At 36.1% G+C, this 26,425-nt stretch overlaps 1 protein-coding gene across 14 annotated transcripts in view; it reads left to right on the top strand.

The window, feature by feature from the left end:
• Window positions 1–26,425, top strand: part of LOC128855138 (heterogeneous nuclear ribonucleoprotein R) — a 110,801-nt gene that overhangs the window by 5,671 nt on the left and 78,705 nt on the right. Inside the window, exon 1 of one of the 14 annotated variants that reach the window (XM_054089805.1) lies at window positions 8,988–9,583. The exons of the other annotated variants lie outside the window; for them this stretch is intronic. The gene's annotated coding sequence lies outside the window, so the exon portion shown is untranslated. Of the gene's footprint in view, window positions 1–8,987; window positions 9,584–26,425 lie in introns of those variants that run through there. 14 annotated transcript variants of the gene reach the window in all.

Raw genomic sequence — 26,425 nt, 5'->3', positions numbered from 1 at the left:
TAAGCCAATCACAAAACAAACAAAGTAAACAAATGATTGAAGGGCTGCCAGTTCTTTGATAGTCGTGATAACGTAAACTGAAAGGATCAGCTGATTAAATTGTTGGCCCAGCTTTTGTTAGTGGAATCAATAAACAGCTTATCTTAGCCTAATAAAATATCGATTTTGTACAATATATGAACCGTAAGTTCACCTCCAGCGAGACTGTCTTGAGCGATGAAAAGCGCGTGTATTTTCTGGAAATTCGGCCAATACTTTTTGATTTTGTTCAACTTAGAAGGAAGTTCGTCTTAACCCGTAAACGATTTAAACGGAAAGTACTGCATATACTGTCAGCATCACAAGTTTTGACTATATAAAAATATATTTCAAGCTACGATATTTTTTTATTAAATTTTATATATTTTAGAGCTCAAGGGTTACCGCTTATTTGAGTCTACACCTTAAGCTAGCAGGCAACATTTTTTTATTTACTCATACTTATATACCATCCAACATTGGACACTAAATTGTGTAGCTTGATACTTTTTAAGTGCATCGTTTGCAGACTTCTTTTTCTTGAGTAGAATTAACGCTGGCTTAATAAATACGTTCTTTTAGCCTTCAGATAATTTTTGTAACAAAAATTTCGATGATCGCGGCACCGCTCGCTATTTGGGGATCTCTTTGAGAGATCAAAATCTTGATTCTTGATGTACGAGGTTGTGTTTACAATATCTCTAAGAACTTTGTGCTGGAATTTTATATTTTGATATCGAAAACAATTGAATTTAGTATTTGAAGCCCTAGGACGGTTTTACAACAAGGTGTGCTAGTTTTTACGATGGATTGAACAAAGTTTTCGCGTTCAAGTTTAAAAATTAAAAATAAATTTATAGACTCTAAAGAACTGATATCTGAAATATTTGTTAGTTAATACTGAACCATTTTTCTTGCTCTCATATTTGAAATATGTATTCTTGAATTGACTGGCGAACTTCGCTCATGTGAAATCTCATCCAGACCTTACAAAATTTTAATTTTTTTAATACTGCCAATACTCATTTGTAAGCTTCCGGGTTTTAAGATTTAATACAAAGGTTGTGCCTATATTAAATTTGTATCGTGTCACGTAGCTTTTAAAAATATTAGAATTCCATTGCCATTTAACACGCACCTTTATTCATAGAGATATTCTTTTCCATTCATGTAACCGGGCAGTATTTCATATCATATATTGGCCCCCGCGCCACCTAGCCAGCTCAGCTATTGCGAAGCATTCATTTTAACTATAGTATGTTAATATTCGTATGCACTTACTTATAAAGGGTCATTCAAAAGTGGCTCCTAGTTGTTAGTAGTGAATAAATCCTAGACGGTACCTTTTTTATGTCATCTTTTACACTTGTCAAACAGACAATGTACAGTTTTCAAAGATAGAACAACGCGTACAAATTATAGAAACTTACATATAATGAAAATGGTCGATCTTTATGAACAACATATCGCCAAATTCGTGACTTTTTTGGTGAAAATAATCGTCCGAATGAGTCGACAATTCACAGGTTTTGAAAAAATTTCAAGAAACCAGTTTTGTCGAGAATAGAAAAATGACTGGCAGACCAAAAACTGGACGTTCTGTTGAGAATATTGCTGCTGTAGTGCAAAGTGTTGCTGAACAACCTTCAGAATATAAATAAAATCGCTTTAATGCGATTAAAGTTCCACACTGACAGGATTATGGCTTTCGTTGCTTCTTTATCTAAACAAAAACAACTTTTGGAGATAACTTGGCACCAGCGCGATTTAGTGGGCGTTATAAATCTTCCACTTGCTTCTGAAAAGCTTCATTTATTAAGCTGAATGAGACCACAAATTGAGGAAGATTTCTTTAGGTTTTGGTTACTTGCACACAGATACGTAACTTGTTTTGTAAAAATAAATAAAAAACTATTTTTAAATTAAAAGCTAATGCCAATAACAATAATAAGATCTATTTATCTTTGGTAAAGGATCTATAAGAATTTTTGAGAGTGTCTCGAGATATTTCGGGTAATTTGCATATTTACTTTGCTGTTTTCCTTTTTAACTAGGTTTAACCCCCACTTACTGTCAACTTCTGACAATATTTTGAAGTACCTAAGGCAGTTGGTTCGAGAAGTGCGGCCATTCTGTCTTGTTATTCTTTAAGTGAACTATTTTATTGTTTTTTGAAGTTCAATTGAGTTTGCTGAAAATCATTTCACGGTTTCTGAAACCAATTTGATGCTTTCTGAAGTACTCTTGGAAAGGTGAGATAAAGCATGCCTTATCTAGGAAGCGGTTTGCTGTTGTTGTAGCAGTATATATGTACATTCCCCATACATGTACGGGGAATGCTGTCCTTGGCCGTATACATATAAATAAATTCGGGTCGGTCCGGTAACAAAGAACCGACTGTCGTGGAACGAAGGGAAAGGAAGCGTGTGAAATTGCTTGATCATCAAACCACTTACTTAAGCTATGACATACGGCGCTTATGATTCTATCCTTTGGAATAAAATAAAAGAGAAAAATTTAAATTAAAACTAGTTTTTTTTTGCTATTAAATATTTTTTGTTAGTTAAAATTTGTTTACTAGTAAAATATTTAAAAAGCAATATATTGGCATATTATTGATGTTTTTAAACTATACCACCCAGCATTTGCGCGCTCCATAAAATTGCTTTTATTTTTTATTACCAAGCGAAATTAACCACATAGAACTAAATTGAAAATAAAATAACAATAATAACAAACAATACATTTGCAATCCCTACTTGTTTCTAAAATATTTGTAAAACTATTTTACTTTTGAAAACATAGGCTCTCTATTGCTTTGCATTTTAATATGCATAAAAGTGGGTTTTTCTATTCCATTTTGCCCAACAACTCTTTAATCATCTAATGACTTCTGTCATCCCACCCATTTGGGAAGTTGTCTATATGTACATATGTTTGGCTGCATGTATTTGTGCATGTACCTACTATGTATATATATATATAGAGAGTATTGTGTTCTACCTCTAAGTATGCCCATCAAAGTGAAAATATTTTTCTTTGTATCCGCTGATCGCTAAAATTCGTGTGAAGCGTGCGCTCATCGTCACTGCGGACCGCTTAATTGCATCTTTGCACAGCGATGATTAATTTTTGAACAAAACATGACAAGTCACTTGAAATTTGCGATTTTTTTATTTCCATTTTATGCATTTCACTTTTATGTCTGTATGTATGTATGCATTTTTGTTTGTGAACGTTTATAAAAATATTGTGTGTATGTATGTGTGTATATGTTATTCGTATATATTTTTCTGAGATATCTGTAAATGAGCCACTCACCGCTGTATGCATCACGTGTTGGATACAAGAGCGAATCCAGTAGGGAATTATGGGGGCACGGGATATATGAATGGTCTAGTCAATCAAGCAAAGATCTTTGATCTCTAAAATCGAGCAAATTCACAGACCACGAATTTCCCGCTAAGAAGAACAAGCGTCGTAGGCGCTTTATATCATTTTCGCTGTTAGACACTTTCCCAATAACTAATCTCATTTACCTGGAAACTGAGAGACTGGCAGGCGGCGTTTATGGTATTGGTGGGTATAATAAAAATGTTTAGTATACAGTAGGAAAATATGCAGACACAACGCGCCACAGTCATGAAATTTACTTATATACTTTTTCAATGCAAAACTCGAAATTAATTTTTTATAACCTTTTCTCGATTAGAAAGTATTGTTAAACATTTTATAAGTTTTATTTGCATACTTGAAACTGAACTTTTTTAGTTTTTCTTTCCAAAAAACAATCGACTCGATTTGAAGCATGAATGGTGTTAATAAATGTATTTTTGTTTAGATTACAGCGATATTTGCTTTTCAATATTTGAAGTCATAGTTTTTGATTTTAAGGAGGGAGCGCCAGTCGCCTTTTTTCTTGAGAGTGCCTTAATTTTTCACGTGATAGTTTATAGCTAATTTACTTTTTTAATTGTAAATTGAAAATGTTTACTTTACAGAAAGTAAAATGAATAATTAGCCTTTGATAGTTCATTATATTTGCTGTTAAAAATTATGATTTGTCATAATTTCTGAACGATAAAAATCGTAATCAAATTTATATTTAGAAATCAAATCGAAGGAAAACTAAAATATGATTAATGCTTTGCTTTATACGATTATCAAATTTTAAATAATCTTTTGGTATCATATTTTGACAGCGATAAAATCCATAAACCTGAAATAACATTTTTTATGAATAACTGTTTGCCTAAAATGATCACTAATAAAACAAAAAGCATCAACTACGGCAATTAATTTTTCGTTGCAATTTGAATGCAAAATCTTAAAAATAATAATTTTTTTTTTTTATTTTATAGATTCAAAAGTAAGATACAATATATTTTTTATTTTTATTTTATTTTTTGATATTTTTTTACTATATTTTTTATTTAATTTTCCTTATGATAACAGTTATCGTCTAATTTCTTTTGTAAAAGTCATTCCATTTACTTTAGATAAGATCGGACAGTAACTTTTATTTCCTTTAAAAGATCAAAAGGCACAAGGTGGCGCAAAATTAGAAATTTTAGAAAATTTTTTTTCAAAGCTCGCTAATACCAATTTTAGTATAAAAACTCCTATTTCTAAACTAATTTGATACAGAAATAATACTTGGGAATGAATTTAAATATAATAAAAAAAAACAAAATTTAGGAAAATATTACAAAATGTCAATACAGCAACAATTGCCAACTGGTGACTTGATAGTGACTCCGGAAAAAATAACAAAAATCTATGTAATTCATATGAATGTAAGAGATTTTAGTATCATTTAATTCAGTAAATTTGTAAATAATAGAAGAAATATTGACATTAGTGTAATTAGCGATTACCTAAAAAAAAGTCGTAAAATTTTTACAGATAAAGGAGCAGTTAATTGTTAGTACAAAGCTGTGGTTAAATTTTCAAATAAAACTCATTTATGATATTTATGTTGTTTTGAAGCCCCTATTTTTTTAGAAAAAAGCATTTGAAGTGCTTAAATGCGTTAGAGACCTGTGCAAGGCGCTAAAGAAGGGATGCTCTGAATTCCGAGGAACAAATATTTTTCAAGGATTAGATTTTTTGCGTAACACTTGAGAAGCTTCAAAGCACTTTTTAATCCAATACAAAAATTATGTTTCGAAAATTCCATTGTATTACCCAGGACTAACTCTTAAAGAGGTCATGAAATAAAATGGAGAAATAATAATTCAGCCGCCGAAGCCGGGTTCGAAACCCCGGGCACGGGGCATGAAATGATAGAAAATGTTGTTTGTAATAGCGGTCACCCCTCGGTAGATAATGGCAAACCTCTGATTGTAGATCAAGATGAACAAAACAAATTGGAGGAAGAACTCGGGGTGCAAGCACCAATTATATACATATTTATATATGAGATTTTAAGGCATATTTTTAATAATTGCATAAATAATTTCAAAGACCAAATTATATGTCTCTTTAAAAGAATACTTTTTTATTTAATTAAAAACTAAAATCAAACGTGTTTTCATCCAAAGCCCTCCGACGAATTTTTTCTAGGTTCGCCCCTGCTTGAATTTGTCATTGTCAAGTAGAAATCATCACTGGTGGCTAACAATCGCCCTCGGCTAGCAGCAAGCTAATTAATGTTTAAATATTACTTCCTTTACAAATTGATCACAAAGCGCTTGTGATGTAATGAAAATTGTGCAGTCACTTTATCAGTGCTGGCTTGCTACCACCTACACCCACCCTCCGAACTTTACAGTTGATGCACCAACTGTCATTTGTACAAAGGCATTTGGCTTTAGGTTCACCCTCAATAGCTTGTCGGTTAGATGAGGTTGCCGCGGAATTACACAAGTCAAATAATTTTTTGTGAGGCTGAGTGGTGGTGGTGGTGGGTGAGAGCTTTACTGCTAATAGTGCTGATGCCTTTGGGGAGTGTTTGTTGGTGGTGGTTGATTGCGCGGGTCACGGGTGTGTGGCAAGTGCGGTGGTTGATACTATTGCTATATTTGTGCCACCATAGGAATTTCGAGACAAATGTTTCTGCATCACAAAGATAGTTACATACCAACAGGACTAGATGACAGGAGACTGTATTGAAATGCCTAAAAATTGCATGCAAAACTCAATAGGTCGTTGTAAAATCAGTGTTAAATAGGGAGAATTGACCAATAGTATTTTCTATCGTTTTATAAATATGACAATTTTTAATCTTCTTAATGAGTTGGATTGCAAATGGCTAATCAGTGTGAATTTGAATAAGTAGCAGTCAACATTTGGTTACGAATTGGCTAAAATACAAAGGAAGTTTAATAGTGGCTCAAACCTGGATAGGGAAACATTCCAAAACAAAAACTTTATTACATTCCTTTGCCGGATATACAATTTGATAACGAACTGTAGGTATCTTGGAACAGCTTTTGTGTTAATTGACCCGAAGTTTGGGAATCACGACTTGACCTACTTGCTTCAAAGTTTTCCCTTTCATTATTGTATAATGCGAACGAGAAGAGCAGCAATTTATCAAAATTCGCAAAATATTATATTGCGAGTGTAATCAAACGCCTAAGCCTCCAAACAATCTCTTGGCTACACTAGAAACCAGTTCTAGTCAATGTGAGATCACTGCTAACCATCTAGCCTAACCTCAATTCAACCAGTTAGATTGGTTTGATAGTTATAGTTTAGATGAGTAGTTTTGAAAGTTTGTTTCTGACAACTAAGTCGTCTTTAGAAAACAAATATAAATTTCTTCTTTTTTTTAACTGTATTACCTACGAAGTTTAACCGATTTTAGATCAGATTTTTTATTATGAAAAAAAAAGATATGTTATTATGGAAGATTTTACAGTTTATAAATTAAAAAAAATCAGTTTAGACAAAAACAAAAAATACAATAGTTCCATTATTACTTCCTTAGAATCCAAGATTGTTAATTTTGTATTATACAAGGTGGCGCAAAATTAGTCATCCAATGATTTTGAGTGATGAAAATCTTTTTCTTTACTTTAGGCAGCAAAATGAGTAAACAAGTCAGTCTTCTCGCGTTGTCTGACCGCACCTTTACTCTTTATTTATTACTTATGTATGTATATACATTTTCCGTGAAGCGCGCACTTAGAAAAAGCGGCATTGCAAAAAAGCATCATAATCTGACTAATAGCAAATATGATTATTTCAACTTTGATTCTAACAGCACCTCTAATAGAAAATGTCTTTAATAAAAAATTTAAGAAAACATTTTTTTATAAAAATTTCACCAGTAATATGCGCTCTTCTAAAATCTGCTAGTATTTCAGTAAATTCAAAAAAAAATAATAATAATTTCCTCTACTTTTACAGCAACTAAAGCAAACACTAGCTTATTGCCGCCCACTGCACCCAAGCCAAATCGAACAAAATCGTCAAGCGAAGCCAACAACTTGCATATCTTCACACAAGTTTTGCTTGCTCTCTGCTCTTTTACTGGTTACTAAGTAGACGCATATGGCAAATGTTTGACTTGCCAATTCTACTCGTGATTGCTGAAGCAACACCCAAGTACCTTCACTTTCTGCTGGAATTTTAGTTGTGATATGTATATGCATTCATATGTACATACAAACATAAATGTATGGGCATATGTATGTATATACATATATATGTACATATATATGTATGTATGTACGCTCATTCAAGCATTTCATCAACTCACAAAAATTCGCTGCTGTTTCTGTTTTTGTACACTTTCTTATGCTTGTTGCGCGCTTCCCTGACATTCGCCGAAATGTCAATTATTTTCGCCAAACTTCAACGTATACTTATTTTATATACGTACATATACGAGTATATGTTGTATTTCTCTTCACATTTGTTCATCTCACTTAGATAATTTGCAATTTCAGTCCTGTGCCCAACATATTCGCAAACTAGAGATTATTTATTCTGTTTCTGCATTGCAAGAACAAAAAGCAAAAGCGAAAAGTTTTCGTGCGTTTGCTGGCTCATGCCTTCGTATGTTTGAGAGAAGCAATGATCGTGCGCGCGACAAACTTTTTATTTGGCTGCTTTTTTGTTGTTGCTTGTTATAATTTTCTTTTTGTTCTGTTGCGGTATCTCAGTTACCAAAGAGCACCTTTAGCTCCGCAGCCCTCTCCTGTTGTCCAAACACTGGGGAGATGTAGGCGCTGTTGCTGCTGCTGTTGCGCTGTAAGCTTTGGCGCAGCCGGAAGTTGTATTAGTGAGCGCGCAACTCTCTCGCGAGCTGCTTATACATATGTATGCGCACGTGTGTGTGTATCTACTTATTTTGTATTTTCGCACTCCTCTTTACTTTGCAAATTCGTCGCTACCCTGACCACCGCACTCTACTCAATTGCCATCGCTTTAGTATCTGTGCGAGATGCTATGCGCCTGTGTCTGTGAGCCTGCGAGAGTGGCGACGCTCAACAGCGTATGTGTATACGTACAGATAGATGTGTGTGTGCTTCGTTTGTGCGCGCGACTTTCCAAAAGGGGGGTTGCACTTTCGCATTTTGCTTTTTGCAAATTTCCTGCTGTTTGTCGCTGGGAGAACGAGTACAAATGGCAGCGCGCGTGTGCTTTCATTGCAGCAATGGCGAAGTAAAGGGCGTATGCAGCGAGTGCAATTGTGTGCGTGCTGTGCATTCCGGTGCGCTCTCGAATGCAACGCTCTCGATTGTTTCCTTGACGCCGGTTGCCGGCTGGGAGGTCGAAGTGTTGCAGCAGCCGCATTTCGCCTTTGCCTGGCACTGGTCTACCCTTACTCTGTGCCTAGCCTGTCTTTTTGTGTGCTTTCAATATGCTTGCCAACGCTGCTGCAGCGACTGCTGTCCGCTCTTGACTGCCTTGCTAGCTTCATACGTTGGCTGGTATTGGTGGTGCTCACAGATTATCGCTGTAGTGGAACGCTGAGCGCGCGATGAAACCAGGCAAGCTGCCGCCGCCGCATCTAACCAAGACCAAGACCGACCACACCAGACTGTCTGTGACTGTGACTTCGCTGTGCTGTGCTCCGCTGTGACTGTGCTGTGCTGAGTGCGAGCAGACGAGCAAGAAGAACCGGTGACGTAGCGTCCGCCATATTACACCGCGGCACAAAAATCCCTTTGGATCAGTTTTTCTTACTATTATACTGCACATTGTAATTCGCGACAGTTTTTAACAAACAACAAAAGGAAAAATTAAAAACAAAATATATAAAATAATAGATATACGTACGTAAATGTTAGGCAAAACAATAATAATTAAAAATATTTAAAGAATTTTATTTAAATTTCGTTATGTTTTTTATATGAATTAGTTTCGTTACGCGTAAGAATTTTTTCGTGATCTCAATCAAAAAGTGTATGCGGCGACAGTTGTGCACACGTTATATCGTTTTGTTAAAATTATACGCGCGCGCAGCAAGTGAAGATAAAATTTTATATACATAAATAATAAAAAAGAAAATATTTTAAAAATAATTCTAAGCAACTCAAATACAAATCCCAAAAATAAAACAAAAATTTGCAGTTTGAAAGTGACAAAATCCACAATATAAATTCAAAAGGTAATTAAAAGTACCATAGCTTGGATACATATAGAAATTTGCATTGTGGCTGCGCGCATCAAAAACCGAAAAAGAATTTTAATTTTGTGTCTGCCTGCGAGAGTATTTGTATACGTGTGCGACTGGTATGCGAGTGTATGTGGTGAAAAAATATCGCCAAAGTGCGAGCGAAGGCATTTATGAAAAGGAATGCAGAAAACATTGAACAACGAAATGATTTAGCGATTAAAAGGAAATACGAAAATTAGCTAAAGAGCTGGGGAAAAAGCAAAAGCGTTGGAAAATTTATAATACCTACTGTAGTACTATTTAAGAAAAGTATGATAATTCAACAAAATCATATGAACAAATCGACGACAGCTCAAAAAGCTTAAAAAATGCAAGTTTCCGAAAAAAAAGCAACTGCAGAGCATTAGCGAGACGCTCTTTTTGCGTGGCCCAGTGCCCAAAACTGCTATATAAAATACTTAAAAATATATTTATGCATATATATATAATGTATACGTATATACATAAAATAACTGTGCAAATATATGCACAATTTTACATAAATATACCACAGATATAAATATGTATATATTTCAAGCAAACGCCGGAGACGACTTTATCATTGTGTGCGTGCGTGTGTGTGCTCCTCGCCCGGCCCCACACAGCCCCAATAACGCCAATACGTTCTCATACATATGTGCATACTCTCAAAAAAGTGCATATGTAGCTGTTTGTGTGTGTGTGTGTGCACTTTTTACGTGTAACTGTGTGCGTGCGCCATATATGCAACCGCATATTTAGTATTCGTACTTCGACTTCATGTTCCAAACGACGACGACGCCACCAACTGCTTCCACTTCCATTTCCACTTCGACTTCTTCAATTTGTGTTACTACTGTACAATATGCCAAAGCATTTCGCATTTATCGCGCACTATTTGCGCCCGGCTCCATCGACCCGGCCCCTTCTCTCATCGCACTTTGGGCCGCTGCGCTTTTGCTTCGTCTGGCTATGCCGCTGCTATGTGCATGGGCAAGTGTGTTTGTGTTTGTGTATGTGCAATTGAAAGTGCAAACATGAGATATTAAAATTCAAACGTATAAAGTAGTAATTCAACTGCAGCAACCTGACAACCGACCGGCCGACTAGCCGACAAACCGCTTTTTACTCCGCCGCCACCGCTGTCACCTGCACCACATCACTACTCTTTGCTGGTTTTCTAGCTGTCCATCTCTGTCCTCATCAGCTTTGTTTCATTTCATTTCATTCCGTTTCGTCGTTCACTTTGTGTGCAACCCCAAAAGCGCCAACGAAATCCAGCCAAACGCCAATTTTAATGGCAATCGTTTTTCTGTTTGAGTGTATTGTACTCTATGCATATGTTGGTTGTGTGCGTGCCGGACAGTGGTGCTAATTGCAAAAAAGTGCATATAAAATGGATTGCATTGCAATTGGCATTGAATTATGTGAAATTAGTGAAATTATTAAAAACAAAGCAGCAATGTTAAACAAAAAAAGAATAATGGGTCATTACAACGTTTTCAAAGCTGTATTTGTTTGAGAAAGAAAACAAAAACGACTAAAATAAGTCATATTGACTTTCGCCTTTTTTATTCCACGATTGACCACTTCTCAACGCAATTCACTTAGTCCAATCTCAGCTAAGATAACGTCGTTTTACGCGCATATCACAGCATCGTCTTAACTTTTAATTGGATATGTAATTTTTTTTGAAGAAAAAGACATATTTCTGGTTAGTTTTGTACTCCATGGGAAAACTGATTACTTAAAATTCATTACTTGGCTTCAGAAATGCTTCCACCAAGGGACTTTTAGCGCACGTTAGCTAGTCAAAAAGTGGCTTTGGGTTAATTTTTTTTTTATTGATTTAATTATTTATTCATTTAATGGTCTAAAAATTCAGTATTTCTTATAGATAATGAAAAATAGTTTGAAGCTAAACAGTTCTACTAGTTTCTTTGTAATAATTGAAAGAAAAAGTAACATTCCTCATCATTTACAGAGAAAGAATATTAGATATTTCTTCGAATTTAGTTCAGCAATTAGTATTCTTTATTGAACAAAAGTCTAGGCCAATGTGATTTGAAAGCTTAGTGTGTTAGGGATGTGATATTGAATACAAATATATCTTCTATGCCGCAGAGTACCTCTGTTCCTCTGACACACAATATGTTATCTTATCGAATTAGATTAGTATGAGCTTAGTGGAAAATAAAAATTAATTGTGGCTCTTTCAATTCAATAGTCAATCCGTAGCAACCGAGCAAAACTTTTACCAAAACAGAAATGGTGTGCAAACTATGAAATATACATAGATGTCGCTAATCAGCCAATAGTCATTTCAATAGTTAGATACAAATTCTACCGAGAAGGGAGCCAACAAGCACTAGCGCTTCCTTATTTTATTTGTAATTATCTTTCATACAATAAGTAAATCAATTCTACACGAAAAGAATATACGAGTAGTATTTTGATCGCGAATCGCTGATGAAGAACATCTATTCACCGGCTTATAATGTTTCTCTTGTGCTTATTTTGCATTGCTTTATTTTATAGGCAAATTCTGTATATAATTCCTTCATAAAATCCGTAAAAGACATAGCCGAATGGTTGGCATGCACAAAATCATTCGGTAACACCCGTATTCGAACCCCACACCAAATTAAAGAAAAGGTTTTTCCCAATAGCGACCACCTCTCGGCAGTCAATAGCGAACCTCCGAATGTATTTCTGCCAGGAAAAAGCTCCTCGTGCTATTCGGAGGCAGCATACATCCTTTACTTTTTAAAACAACATAAATATTTCCGCACACCACAAATTGCAGGAAAAGCACTAAATGAAGGATTCTCAATTTATGAAAGAGAAAAGAAAAGTGGTGTAAGTCTCAACAGCACAAAGGCTCGCCAAAAATTAATTAATTAAATTAAATGGCTTGAAATATATGTATATGACTTGAACAATTTAAACAAAAAAAAATAAAATAAATAAAAAAATTATATTTGCTAGATATTAAAAATATGCAGCTGTAGAATAGTTTCATAAATTCCCCACTGCACCCGCCAGTTACATTACTCATTCAACGCGACATGCGGCAACGTGCAGTCCGCCGTCATTTACCGGTTATGCATTTCGTGGGCACTTTCCGTTCGGCACTCCAATCTATGATTCTTCTTTTGCCGTGCACTTCTCCATTAATATATAAATTTATTAATTTATTAGCTTTGATAGAAATAATTCTTATTACAATATAATTTAAATTTTATCTCCTTATTTCTCTTTCTTTCTTTTTTGTTTGGTTTGTTCATTCGGCCGCACATTTGCCATTGAATCGGTTTTTCATTCGTAGCTAACAGAATTGCTTCGTGCAAAATGCAGCTGTATTGGTAGCTGTTCGTGCTGTGCTTTTATTTTTGTTATTTGCCAACAATTGCATTGCAGCAGCTCCAATAACTCGCCATTGTTGCCGTACCTCTCGCTATCAGACACCGATTTGAAAAACTTTCTATGTGTTGTGCATGCCCAGCAGCACAAAGTAACTAGCAGATACACTTTTTTGGAGCTCTTTCTTTCATGCATTGGCACAAGCGCACATATTCGCAATTGCAAAGTATCCGACACACGGACAATGTTTCTTTTTTTTCTGCCTGAAAATCAATGTATAGAATTGAATGAGATAAAAGAGACGAAAATGAAACAATGTGGCAACTTTGTGGAATATAAATATAAAATATTCATCGCTTTCTTTGGCTTTGTTGTCAAGCTAGTACGTACGACTTGGCAACATTTCTAATTGTGACTAATATGAGAAAAACCGGATTTTAATTATTATTTTCGCAAATAAAAAGGCTATTTTGGTATAATAAAGAGACCCGATTCAAGATTTTCTTGAAATAGAAAGGCGTTAAAAAATAGATATGCAGATTGAGTGAATGGAGCTCCAAATGCTGGGAGAGAAGATCTCAATATGTACACACCAGTGCATTTGGGTGTTTGGGAACTACTTTGCAAGTGATCGACGCCCACTTACCTACGTATGTGGTTCTACGTGCGTGCATATGTATGCATGTGTTTGCTCTCAACTGGGAAATTATGTTAATATGGGCACCTCCACTCTACAAACAGGCGGCCAAAACATGAACAAATGTACATATGTATATATGTGTGTACAAAGCTTAAAGGTATCAGGCGAAAATACAAATAAGCACCATTAACCGCAAATACATACCTATACATACATACATACGTACATACATACATGCATACATACCACCTAAGAAGAGAAAATAATTTCTTATGCTTGTATTTTTATACATACATACATACTTATAAATTATTCCTGTATCCGTATCTTCGGCAAATAAATTCGCAAAAAATGTGCATTAAGTGACTGGTTGGTTGGCAGGCCGAGAGCACTGTGGCGAATGGTCGCAAAATACGTTTGTTTGCTTCGCGACGCGTATCTTTACTTGCATACAATACTGTAGCGTGCATGTTTCCTTTTTTCTTCTTTTTTTGCTCGCTATTTGCTATTTGCTGTTATTGCAGTTGTTGTTTGTCTTGCTTTTATTTTCTTTGCAGTGTGACTGCAATTCACGTCACAATCGCATTAACGCGCAGTGGGGAGCACCATTTTGTCCACCATTTTGTTTTTGTATTGCCATTGCTGTCGCTGCAGCAGTCACAGTCGCAGTCGCAGTCGCGGTCGCATTCGCATTCCCATTCAAAGGCTTTGTGGATGTGTGCACGTCTTTGATGAAATTTTGTCGTACTTGTTGTTGTTCTCATGTCGCCTGGCTGTTGCTTTTTCATTTCTTACTTTCCTCGCATGTTTCACTAAGTTAAGTATTTAATGAAATTCGCTAAAGCACAAACAAAAAGTTACGAAGGGGCACGCACACATAGGCACATGTAGGCAAACACTGTATGCCAGACATCCACCAACCAGTCAACCAATCGACCAACCAACAAACGAAATAAGCGATCGTCTGACCCTCTGGCAGACAAATCGACTAAAATTACTCACACACATACACGCACATACGCGTACATGTTGCTTAGTTCTGAACTCAAGTTTGACTTGAAGATTGCGGAGGTAGAAAAAATTACCTTAAGCACAAAACTCGGCATTGTTGGAAAGTTAGGCAGGAAGCCAAGCATAGGACAGATTGTACGAGCATGTATTTTGATAAATTATATGCACAGTTGTTTTATTTTCCACTGTAGATGAGTTGGGATTTGCAGCGATTTCAATGTTTAGAGTTGTCGTTGTTCAAGGCAAAATTTGTTGCTGTTTAGGAAAATTTGTTATTACAAGAGAAAATTCGCAAAAATCAACCGCAAACTTTCAAAGTGAGATAGGCGAAGCAGGAGGAGTTTTTACGATTATCCAATAGTAGACCATAACTTTTGCTTTTCCCTTCCCATATAATAATTCTCATAATGCTAGGCAGGCTTAACTATCTTAACACTAAAATGAGCTTTACTAACCGAGGCAGTAAACTATGATAACTTTTAAATGCCCTCTAACACTTTTCTTTTGCTCCACTGTCTGGCAAAAATTAATTTAGTGGTTTTATATTTACAACATGAGAATATTAGTAACAGGGGAGATGTTTTGCGTAACTTTTTTCAGTGCTGTTGACTTCGATGCGCAAAACGCGCTATACTTTATTGACGTTCCCTTAATTAATTTCATTTCATTGTACTTCTCTTTAAACCTAACCACAAATTTTAAACGACACGGCAATTATTATTAGAGTATATCAACTTTAAGAACTTTTTCTAAAATGAAAATGTGTTTATAGGCATGATAAAAAGTGCAGCCCTTAGCAATGTGTCCTGATATAAAGGCTCGCGCTTTCAACATCGAAATCACCATTCAATTTAATATTCCTAATAAGAGACTTCGACAGTACAAAACCTTGAAAATTGGCTTTTCGAGAACCAATTACGGGGTGAATGCTCCGATTTCTAGGCCATGTGCAGATTTAAATTTGTTTATCAATTATTCAAGTGCTGATTTTACATGGCCATATGGCATCTTTGTCAATCATCTTGAATCGTTTTTTTTTTTCTTAATAACTAATAAACTATTTTACATTAACATAGTCTGTAAGAATGTATCCATTCAGAGACAAATAAACAAATAAATAAAAAAATAAAAAAAAAAGTTATTAAAAATTTACAATGAAATTGTTTTACCCGGCCTTCAAAAAAACGAAAGAAGCAAAGATGTAATTAAGGAAGGGAGCGAATCTGCTGAGTCAGTGACTTGTCGGGATGCAACTGAAGCACAGGAATATCCTTTTGCACTAACCAAAGAGACATTTGGACGATAGTGAGACATATCATGTAGGCTATATGAATAAAATATAGGACTGTTAGGAAATATGGGGTGAGATGCCTAGAGGGCATATCTGGAGATGATGATATCACGAGATAGATGATATTTGATTATTTATGAAGGCATCAACAGTAAAAAGATATGCAGCAAAGTGGTGCCTGAGAAACAAGTTAAGAAGCAGTGCGTTCAAAACAATTAACGCATCTTCGATAACCGTTGAGAAAATTTATTTAAGTCAATAGAAAAACTTGACTGGTCGAAGAGGCAAACGAAAGACGATTGGCTCAAAGAAGCGAATTTCATGCATCTACTGATCTAAGTAGCAAGCCGAGTGGTGGGTGCCGCAGCCAAGCAATTTATGAACGTCACCCAATTGTGCTTCCACAGCGCCGAAGGCTAAACTTTTAACAAAATGTGCCTTAGTCCTTTGAGGAGAACCATTCTAATGGAAAGTTAATGCAAGAAAAGAAAGAGTTATGCAGAGGCCACTCGCAAATATTTTTTTGTTGAAGCAATGTGATTTTTTGAACGCAATATACCGAAAATCAGTAATGTATTCATTCTAAAAGGAATCTGCAACAGCCTCGATGAAGTTGAAAGACCTGTGGGAGGAATATATTTTTAAGTTAATTAACATCGTCGAACAAACCGACTATACAAGTCAGCATGAATTTAACATAGAAGTTGCCTTCTAATTCTTCCGTACAGGAAAATTATTCATTATTTATCCTAGGTGAAGTACCGACAAATAGGCTCAAAAGTAAATCACATTAAATTAACCCCAGCCGAGCTGCCACGACGGTAGGGCCTAGTTTATGATATATCCGATCCGACCACAGACTGTTACTCCCAGCAGCATTCCTAAACAAATTTTCTTGGAGCGTTTTATGCTGCTACAACAAGAAAAAAAAAAACATGATGCTGCTGCATTTTAGTTGAGCCAAAAAACTGAAGAACAACCATGAAGATCAACTTTCATAATTGCAAAATTTTTTTCTCAACATCTACTATTTCAGAAAGAATTTGAGGCAACAATTCTTTGCTTTACATTAAATCAGTTTATATCTTCCATTGAATATGGCAAATCATGAGGCATTCGTTAAAACTTTTTAGTTATTTGCATTTCTGTTGCCAAAATAAACGCATACATATATACTTACATATGTATGTATATATGTATGTACGTACATACATAGTTAATGAACGATTTTACATAGCGAACTGTTGTACATTCGTCCAATGTAAACTTTCCAAGTGCCTGTGCCAAGAATGACATTAAATGTCAACAGTAGGCATGCAACAAAAAAATCATTCCGAGTTTGAAGTCTTAAACGACAGTTGACAGTTTTTGAATTTCAAAATATTTTTTTTTTCTTTTCACGTAATGGAAATAGAAAAGAATAAATTTCAAAAATAATATCATGTACTGGGTAATAGCGCAACAATAAGAACAAAAAGAGGTTTCTTTGAAAGCTGTGGACTTATTGCAAAACAGTCATACACTTTCGCGTCGTATTCTAGGTTCTAAATGCAGATCTCCAGCGCAAGCATGAACTTGTTTGGAGTCTTATTGTGCCATAAAAGCTCAACGTCTTCTTTCCTTATCCGCTTCATGCACGCGTTAATTCATGCATATGCATATGTACACATACATACCCACATACACATCCGCGTATTTTGTATACATACTCACGTTTTAATCCATATGTATGTATGGTATGTAAAAAATACTTTTTTAAAATTTTAATTCTTATCAATCTGCATGCCCGACAACACTGTTTTGATTGCAACTTGTCTTGGAGGGGGATATTTGCAATTTTATTATATAAATATAACCATTTGATTCGTAAACTCTCAGTATGATGACTCCACAACGTCTGGAATATTCTTAACTCAAGTTGACTCAAGTATATATGTACGTAGATACATACATACATACATGCATACAAACGTGCGATAGTGTGACTTGGCCGAACCACGAACGGAGTTAAATTGAAAAAGGAAAAAAATTAACAAACCAGATAATTGTAAAATTGAGTGCAAAATAATTATGTATTTTGATGCCGGAGAGCATTTTCTGAATAATATATATAATTACACACATAAAAACATACACCTATGCTCATACATTGGCATATCTGGAAAGTTTTTGTGAGGGTAGAGTAGCGGTTGGTTATTGGCTGAGTGTGAACATATGTGCATTGGGCCCGGATGTTAGCAACATCTTACAAAAACCGCATAAGTAGAGATGAAAAAGTTTGTGCCTCGGGCTGAAGGTACCGCTTTTTTGCGTCTTCGAGTGAATACTAGAAAGCTGGCTAGTAAATTCTTAAGCAAGTAATTTCTAAAGCAAGTTGTTCGATGCCCCGAAGAATTGTTAAAGAAAAACATATACATTAGGGTGGAGTGAAATTTTTTTTTATCGCTTTTTCAGGGCTACGGAAAGTTGGTTTTCTATCCCAGAGAACAAATGCAAAATATTATTGGCCTCTTCGTACGTTAAAAGGTGCGCCCAACATTATTAATTAAAAAAAAAAACAAATTCACTATTTTCTTTCACTTGCCAACAATTATGTGTGCGTGCATGTATTATCTTTATGTATCCACTTGTATTCACTGGTTGGCAGTGCTTAGATTGATTTCAAAGCCATTGCGTGCCATTGCCAAAGCCATTAGTGTTATTGATGTATTAGATGACATCTAATGACTTTCAGTGACGACCTTGTGGGTTTCGGTTTCTATTATTTATTATTTAAATTATTATTATTATCGGCGGCCGCAGTAGCCGAATGGGTTGGTGCGTGATTACCATTCGGAATTCACAGAGAGGTCGTTGGTTCGAATCTCGGTGAAAGAAAAATTATTAAAAAAAAAAACATTTTTCTAATAGCGGTCGCTACTCGGCAGGCAATGGCAAACCTCCGAGTGTATTTCTGCCATGAAAAAGCTCCTCATAAAAATATCTGCCGTTCGGAGTCGGCTTGAAACTGTAGGTCCCTCCATTTGTGGAACAACATCAAGACGCACACCACAAATAGGAGGAGGAGCTCGGCCAAACACCTAACAGAAGTGTACGCGCCAATTATTTATTTTTTTTTTTATTATTATTATTAAAACTATTATTACCCTACTTTAGTGCTGCAGTTAAAAACAAGTTTCAAGCATAAAATTTAAAATCTTTGTTATGTGAAGTTTATTAATAGTTGTGTAATATTTTTTTTATTTTTCCAAATTTGGTCAGAAAAATGTTTTTATTAATTTTTAATTTTTCGTAATGGATGTCATTACCTAAAAACAAACCAAAATATAAAACACTTTCCATATTCCAATTTTGTTTTTGAAAAACTTTTTCATAAATAAAGAAAAAAAAATAGTTTGAGTGATGGAATTCTTTATTTTGACCTCCACGTGCTCCATTGTTTGTTTGCTCGTTTACTGCAGCTGATTGCTTCACAACTGCCAAATATGATTGATGCACGACATCACTATGCACCGTCATCAGCACCGAAACTAACACCTCCGTCTTCACTGACGGTTCCAAGATGGAATCAGGAGTCGGAGCTAGGGTTGCCATTTAAGCCCCATTGCAACAGCTGTCAGGACCTTTCAGAGAGCGAGACTGTTAACCACTTGTTGGGTTGCAAATGTTCGGGTTTGCCAGCTAGACGGTTAAGGTGCTCCATTTTCGACAGCCTGGGGCAACGCGCCAACCTTAATTCCATCAATCTTCTCCATTACATAAACAGCTCTGACCGGCTGTAGATATCTGCCTATTGGAAGTCTCATAATAATATCAAAACGGCGCGTTAGTGTTACTTGGGTAGTGCCCCAGAGTGGTACTTCAACCATTTCATTTACCTACCTACGCGGTCGCCAGCTGAATTTTTGGGAATAAACTGAAATTTTTAGAAAATATTGCAGCCCCAAATGTTTCAATCATTAATTTTATTTTTCCTTACCTGTATGATTTGAAAATAAATTTGTATTAGAAATAGAAACGCCTTTTCTAGAATCCATTATTACCTTTTGCTGAAGTTTATTTGTAGAGCGCTGGGACTACAACAATTATTTTTTTCAAACATGCAAGCCCGAGTGCGGGGCCACTGGCTGTCAGGAAGCAGTTTGGCTTCTATTATTTACTCTTCTTCGTCATAGCTTCCAAATGGGTCCATATTTTAACACCACCGAGTGTCATGAGAACCCTTATGTGGGATATTTAACCCTCTCTAGATACGCCCCTGTTTATTTCTGCACTTTATATCCACCGCTCTTCCACTAGTTTTTACATTGCACACACACACACATATACATATATGTATAAAGTGTATGTTCCCCCAGCTGGAGCATTGACAATCACGAACAACGAGACCGCACATAATCAAACAAAGGGGCCGTGGAAGAAAAAGAAGAGGCAGTAAAAAAAAACGTTGCAAAATGCGCGCGCTGTCAAAAGCACAATCAACGCCCTTTGTATTGGCCACCGACCACTGCGGCATCCACGCGCTGCATGTGTCCTCCCCAACAGCCTCCAGTCACGCTTTACTGCATTTGCCCGTTGCTTTGCTTTGTACTTTTCCTTGGTTTTGCGCCTGTTTGCTTTTGACTTTTCAGTTTTACGTTTTCTTTATGGTCTTCCCAATCTTGCTCTGCCTACATTCCATCGTTGCAGCTTAGCATGTTGGAACTGCTACTGCTGCCGCTGCCGCTGCCCTACTCATCCCAACTACTCTAGCGTTTCTCACATTGTCTGTATGCCGTCGATGGCTTGCGGCTTCCCAATTCACGCTTCGTAGTGCTTGTGGTTACGATTTTCAATGCACACATACGAGTATGTATGTATGCGTGGCGGAATTCATATATATGTATATTGCATATGTACTCATACGTGCTTATGTGTATGTGTGCATAATTGCATGTGTGTTGCATCCAAGCGCGTTTAATAAATTTGCTTCGCTTCTCTCCCTTATTAGCTTTAAAATTCACAAAGAGCTTTTTCGCTTTACTCGACCCCACAGCAAACACAAAAAAAAAAACACGAGAGCAGTTAGTCCAATGTACTCTCCACTCCAGCAGCGGCTGCAGTTTTCAATTATTCACGCACACACAGCCACATGCACTTCGCAGCGCCCACTCATGCACACATGCACAGTCATATATAATGCTGTTTTGACAGCGTTGCCAGGTCTCCTGCCGGCACATTTTGGCGGTTCGCCATTTTTCAATATTCGCAGTGAGGTCGGAAAGCGGTTGGCCGATTATGAGGCAAAGGGGGCATGTGGTGGTTCGTGTGCCAAAACATGTTTTTAAGCATGCAAAGAAGTAAATTGCCATGTAATTCATAATCGTGTAAATTATGTTTTATCGCAGGTGCTCGATATCGGCTTCAAGTGCATTACTGCTGAAGTGACTAGATTGAAGAAGATTTGGAAAACAATTTTTAATTTATTTTTATTCTTTCTTCTAATTTGATCTTCTTATATGTTATATATTACTTTTATTATAATATTAATAATATTTCTTATATTTTTATGCTTAAACACTGATGTTCTTGAAGTATGGGCGATAGCGTCACATGATCCGGGCCTGTTTTTGCAAAATAATTTCAAAGGCTTCCATTTACAGCCCACTTTCTTGGGAGCCCCTTGAAAATTTTCCGATAGTTGGTCCGTTATTTTCGAACGTTATATTTAGTTTTAGATTGGTGGTCGGCAGGCAACGGGAAAAATCGAAGGAGCCTAGATGCACACTACAAATACATTGAAAGAAGTTTTGAGTAAATGTGTATTAGTGTGTTTGTAGCAGCATAATGTGTGAACATACATTTTTTATATGGAGAAAATGGACAAGACCGCCTGCAAAACACAATTATCAGAAATCAACTCGATTTTCGTCATTTGAAACTTGCAATGTTTACACTAAAATTCAATTCGTTATACACATTTTTCTAAAAATTCTGATTAAAAAGTTTGAAACTTTGATAGTTTTATATATATATATATAATAATATATATATATATATATTTTTTTTTTTGGAAGTACAAACTATGTTTTCATAAAACAATTGAAAAACTAAATAAAATTGAATAAAAAATTAGAAAAATTAAAAATTAAATAAAAAAATCAAATATATATTTAGCAATAATCAAACTCAAAAATATGATCTATGTTTTTATGACACTTCGAAATAACCTCACTTTTGCGCAAGTCGGTGAAAAAGGATAATTGAATTGCGAGTGATTCATTTTTAAAAACCGATAACAGAATAAAACGTACCTACGACAAAAAAAATATATTTTCATATTTATAATACACTTCATTTTTTTTTTTTGTAAAAGACAAAAAAATTTTAAATTATCCATTATTTTTCTTTTAATACGTCTTATTGATAATTAAATAAATCTCTTTCCACCGCGCCAATACTTTTTTCAACACTTAATTGATTCATGCAGTAAAAGGTTAATTTAATGGAATTAGTTTGGAACATTAAATGTAAAATTGCAAAAAAAACGACTTTGAATTGCTGTGCATTAAAGCCAAGCGGCCGTCAAGGCTGCGTATTTGTGCTTGTCTTACTGCCGTAGGTTCTGTGTTCTAGCGCCAATGAAAAAAATAAAAATTCATCAGCACCATTTCAAAATAATTTCTGCCATAAATAACTTACTTACTTATTTGGGCATAACAACCCGTTGCCGAATAATGACTAGCCAGGTGTCTCTGTTCACCGCACACCGTTTTCTTCAATTTGGTCCTTCCAGCGGACACTAGAACGTCTTCTTCGCCATCGATTGGCAATTACTGTTTCAAACACTTTTTTCACCGGAGCAGTTCCTTCTCTACAGACGACATGACCCAGCCACTTAAGTCGCTCAGGGTGAATCGTTTGACCATGTCAATATGTAGCTCATATAGCTCATGATTCATTCGAATGATGTTACCGTCATCTACGCAAGTTGGGACAAAAATCTTCCAAAGTACACATAAATCCTCTCGAAAATTTGCCACAGCGGCTGCATCTGTCTTTTTGACTGTCCAGGCTGGAGCGCCATAGAAAAGCAAAGGGATGATGAGAATCTTCTAGAGTGTTGTTTTCGTTCGTCGAGAGATGGCAATTAGCCCAAAGTAGCACCTGTTGGCAAGTGTTATCCTTCGCTTGAAGTCACGGCTGACATCGTTGTTGCTGATAGTAGTCGAACCAACATAAAAGAAGACCTTCATCTCATCGAAATTATAGCTGTTAACTTCCATCTGTGGCTCAACTTGCCGCGACTCCCGGAAGGACGCCAACAGATACTTGATTTTGCCCTCGTTTATTCTCAGACCTAATCGTGCGAACTCCTTTTCAATAGCCTTAAAAGCGGCGGCTACATCCCGCTTGGTATGACCGATGATGTCGATGTAATCAGCATACGCAAGGAGTAGGAAATTTTTATAGAAACAAGTTCCGTTTCGTTCTAACCCCGCCCTGCGAACACAAAACTCTCCATAACAAAGTTGAAGAGATCGTGCCATAAGTAAGCCTTTCATAAATCCATCTGCCGTTCGGAGGCGGCTTAAAGCAGTAGGTAGACAAAGATACAAAGCAAGCATTTCGAAGAGGCGAAGCTTGGTATGTTCAAACATTTCAAAAATATACGTATGTACCTATCTATTATAAAAGCTATAGTAGAAAATGAGTTCATGTAATTTTTAAGCTCTCAAAGGTATATACATATATCTGTATACACGCATGCAATATACAGTTATTCATACACACATTTCTCAACTATGCCATGTCGTTACAATTTCCTTCCTTTATTGTGATATGCTTTCGAATTTCGCTCGAGGCGCTGTCTCTTGAATGCATTTGCTCGGCCAGTTCGGTTGCTTTCCTGCTGTCGAAAATTGTCAGTACAATCAATGGCACACAGTTCCTTTTCTCCTGTTCGAGCATGTTGGCATTCATCAGAGCAGTTTTTGCGTGTGAAACATTCATTCACTTATGTATGTACAGTATATATGTATGTATATACATGCATACATACATACATATGGTTTAAAAAATATATGCTTCCTTAATTCACTTGTCAGGCTGCATTAAAATGCCGCCATGCATTCGTTGGCGTTCTTCTGCTGCTTCGAAAAATTGTAAAGGAAATTATCTTTCCAGACTGCAATCCATGGCAATCAGTATCCATCAATACACGCACATACACATGAAGATAAATCCTTCCGATTTAAAATATGTGTGTGATATGTGCAAAGAACGCATACCTATGCATATATACACACACATGCACATACATACGTACTACTACTACTTATATATGCGTATCTGTAAATGTCTGTCTTTATTGCACTTACAACTGACAGCCTCTGCATTGCGCGCTACACACAATTCCATCAACTTAAATCCCTTTTTCTTATTTTCGATTGTCATGGCTCTTCGCCAATTTCGCAATGCAGCATATTGTCAAAAGAATGTAAAAGAAACGAAAAGCAAATGTAATATTTACTAGACTAAAGTGCGCACACCACGTGTTTGACCCGCTTACTGCAGGCGAGCTCTGGTACTCTGTACGAGTATTCTCTCGTGCAGGTCGGCTGGCTGATTGGTTGGTTGACTGACTGAGGTGATGCGCATCGCAGCTGGCACGTTTCACCGACTATGCAATTATATTTTAATTAAAAATTTATATAATTTTTTAGTAAGCAAATGTAACGGAATAAGGTCATGCAAGTGAATCTGAGTTGATTTTAAATGTAGAAATAAAAAAGTTTAAAATATTGTATTAATACAGATAGTAAAAAATACTTGCTTTTGTTAGTAAGACAAAATATTTGGCTATATGACGGTCTTTTAAATTATATTAAATAAATACGTGGGTAAAGTAGATCGCAAAACTGCCGAGCTCATTTAAAATGATATCACTCATACAAGAATAGTTGCAGCATATATTTTTGGTTAAGCGTTTAGCCAAACTTTTGCGCCATTATTTTGTATGTGTTTGGGTGTTGACAAATAAATGGAAGCTACAGCTCCAAGTAGCCTCCAAATGACGACAGATGGCTTTCAAGGGGAAATTGTGCATGGCAGAAATTAGCTCAGAGGTAAGCACCTGTGCTTGCCGAAGGTTCGTTTATGTTGGAAAAATTCGTCTTCCATTCTATGGCCTGATGGATCATGTACGTAGTGATTATTGAACTCGGAACCTACCCGAAACTGAAAACTTTAACAAATGTTTGCGCTTTTAACTGAATTTTATATTTATTTAGAAGGAACCATTAAACTGCAATGACTCTTACTGACTAAAAGGTTAACTTAAATTAAAACATGAGGGAAATACGAGGTGGCGCGAATTAATCATACTATCGGCAGATTTTTTGTAAATGCCGTTATACGGTGAAGGTGTTACCTGAGCCACACAGCCCAGACCCAATTTGCACAGAATATGCCATTTTGATGCACCACTGATTTTTCTTAGTCGAACCATCTTGGTTTGATTATGAATCTGCCTATGAATCTGCCTATGTTGTCTACTGCCTTTTCTGGAATTTCTTTCAAGTTAACCATTGAGAATTTCCCCCGCATACGACATAGAGGTAGAACACCCAGACTTTGGCACTCACACAGATAGTGAACGATTGTCTCCCTAAATTCTTCTTGATTGCTGATTTTATCGTTATACGCCCACCCAATCCTCTTGGCATGGACTCCCAAAGGCCAATGACCGGTTATTGTTGACTTAATTCTGGACTCTTAACAACTCGTCAGTTCTGGATTTGTTGAAAATGGGCCACGTTTGTTTAGTTATTTTGCAGGTATCCGTGTGTTAGTCCATCCGTTTATGCCCTGCCTCTGGAATAGCGAGAAAATCTCCGTTTGTCCACGCCTTGGGAACAGCCTACATCTATCGGTTCGTATTCGTTATATAATTCGCCGTCAATCATATTTGACACTTGTGGACTAGACACCTGCAATAAATAAAAAAAAAGTTATTCACAAACAAAATCGGATGAATAATTTTGCGTCACCTTGTACTAAGATGGAGTTTAGAAAATACATTTTTTGGCAAAGGCAAATCAAGCGTATTAAAATTCAAAATCTGCGTTAATTCTCGAAACGGACTTGCTATTGTTGCATTCCTTGCATAACTCGTAATAAGGTTCTTGATATAAAAAGGATAATAGGAACGAAGCGCACTCGGTGATCGCCTTCGTCGTACAAACCTTGGTCGTACCTTTCGTACAAACGTTTAATGGTGTTCTTAGAAGGCGCACTTTTCACATTATTTAATTTTTAATACGCACGTTGAGTTTTTACAATTGACTTCTTATGTTGAATGTAAATTTCAACAATTTGGGAGCGCTCGCATGGCGTGTACTGTTCCATGGTAAAAATCTGCTTGGACTGACGCTTCCAACGCGGTATATCATTAAGCGATCGGACGTCTCTGTCAAAAGTTACAGGGTTGCCAGATGGGTCCGTCGAATATTGGATACCCTGTAATATT

The sequence above is a fragment of the Anastrepha ludens genome, chromosome 2 (assembly GCF_028408465.1).
Source record: "Anastrepha ludens isolate Willacy chromosome 2, idAnaLude1.1, whole genome shotgun sequence".
In the NCBI taxonomy this organism is placed as follows: Eukaryota; Metazoa; Arthropoda; class Insecta; order Diptera; family Tephritidae; genus Anastrepha; species Anastrepha ludens.
Note: the sequence above shows the minus strand (reverse complement) of the source record. Positions and strands in the feature narration are given on the sequence as shown.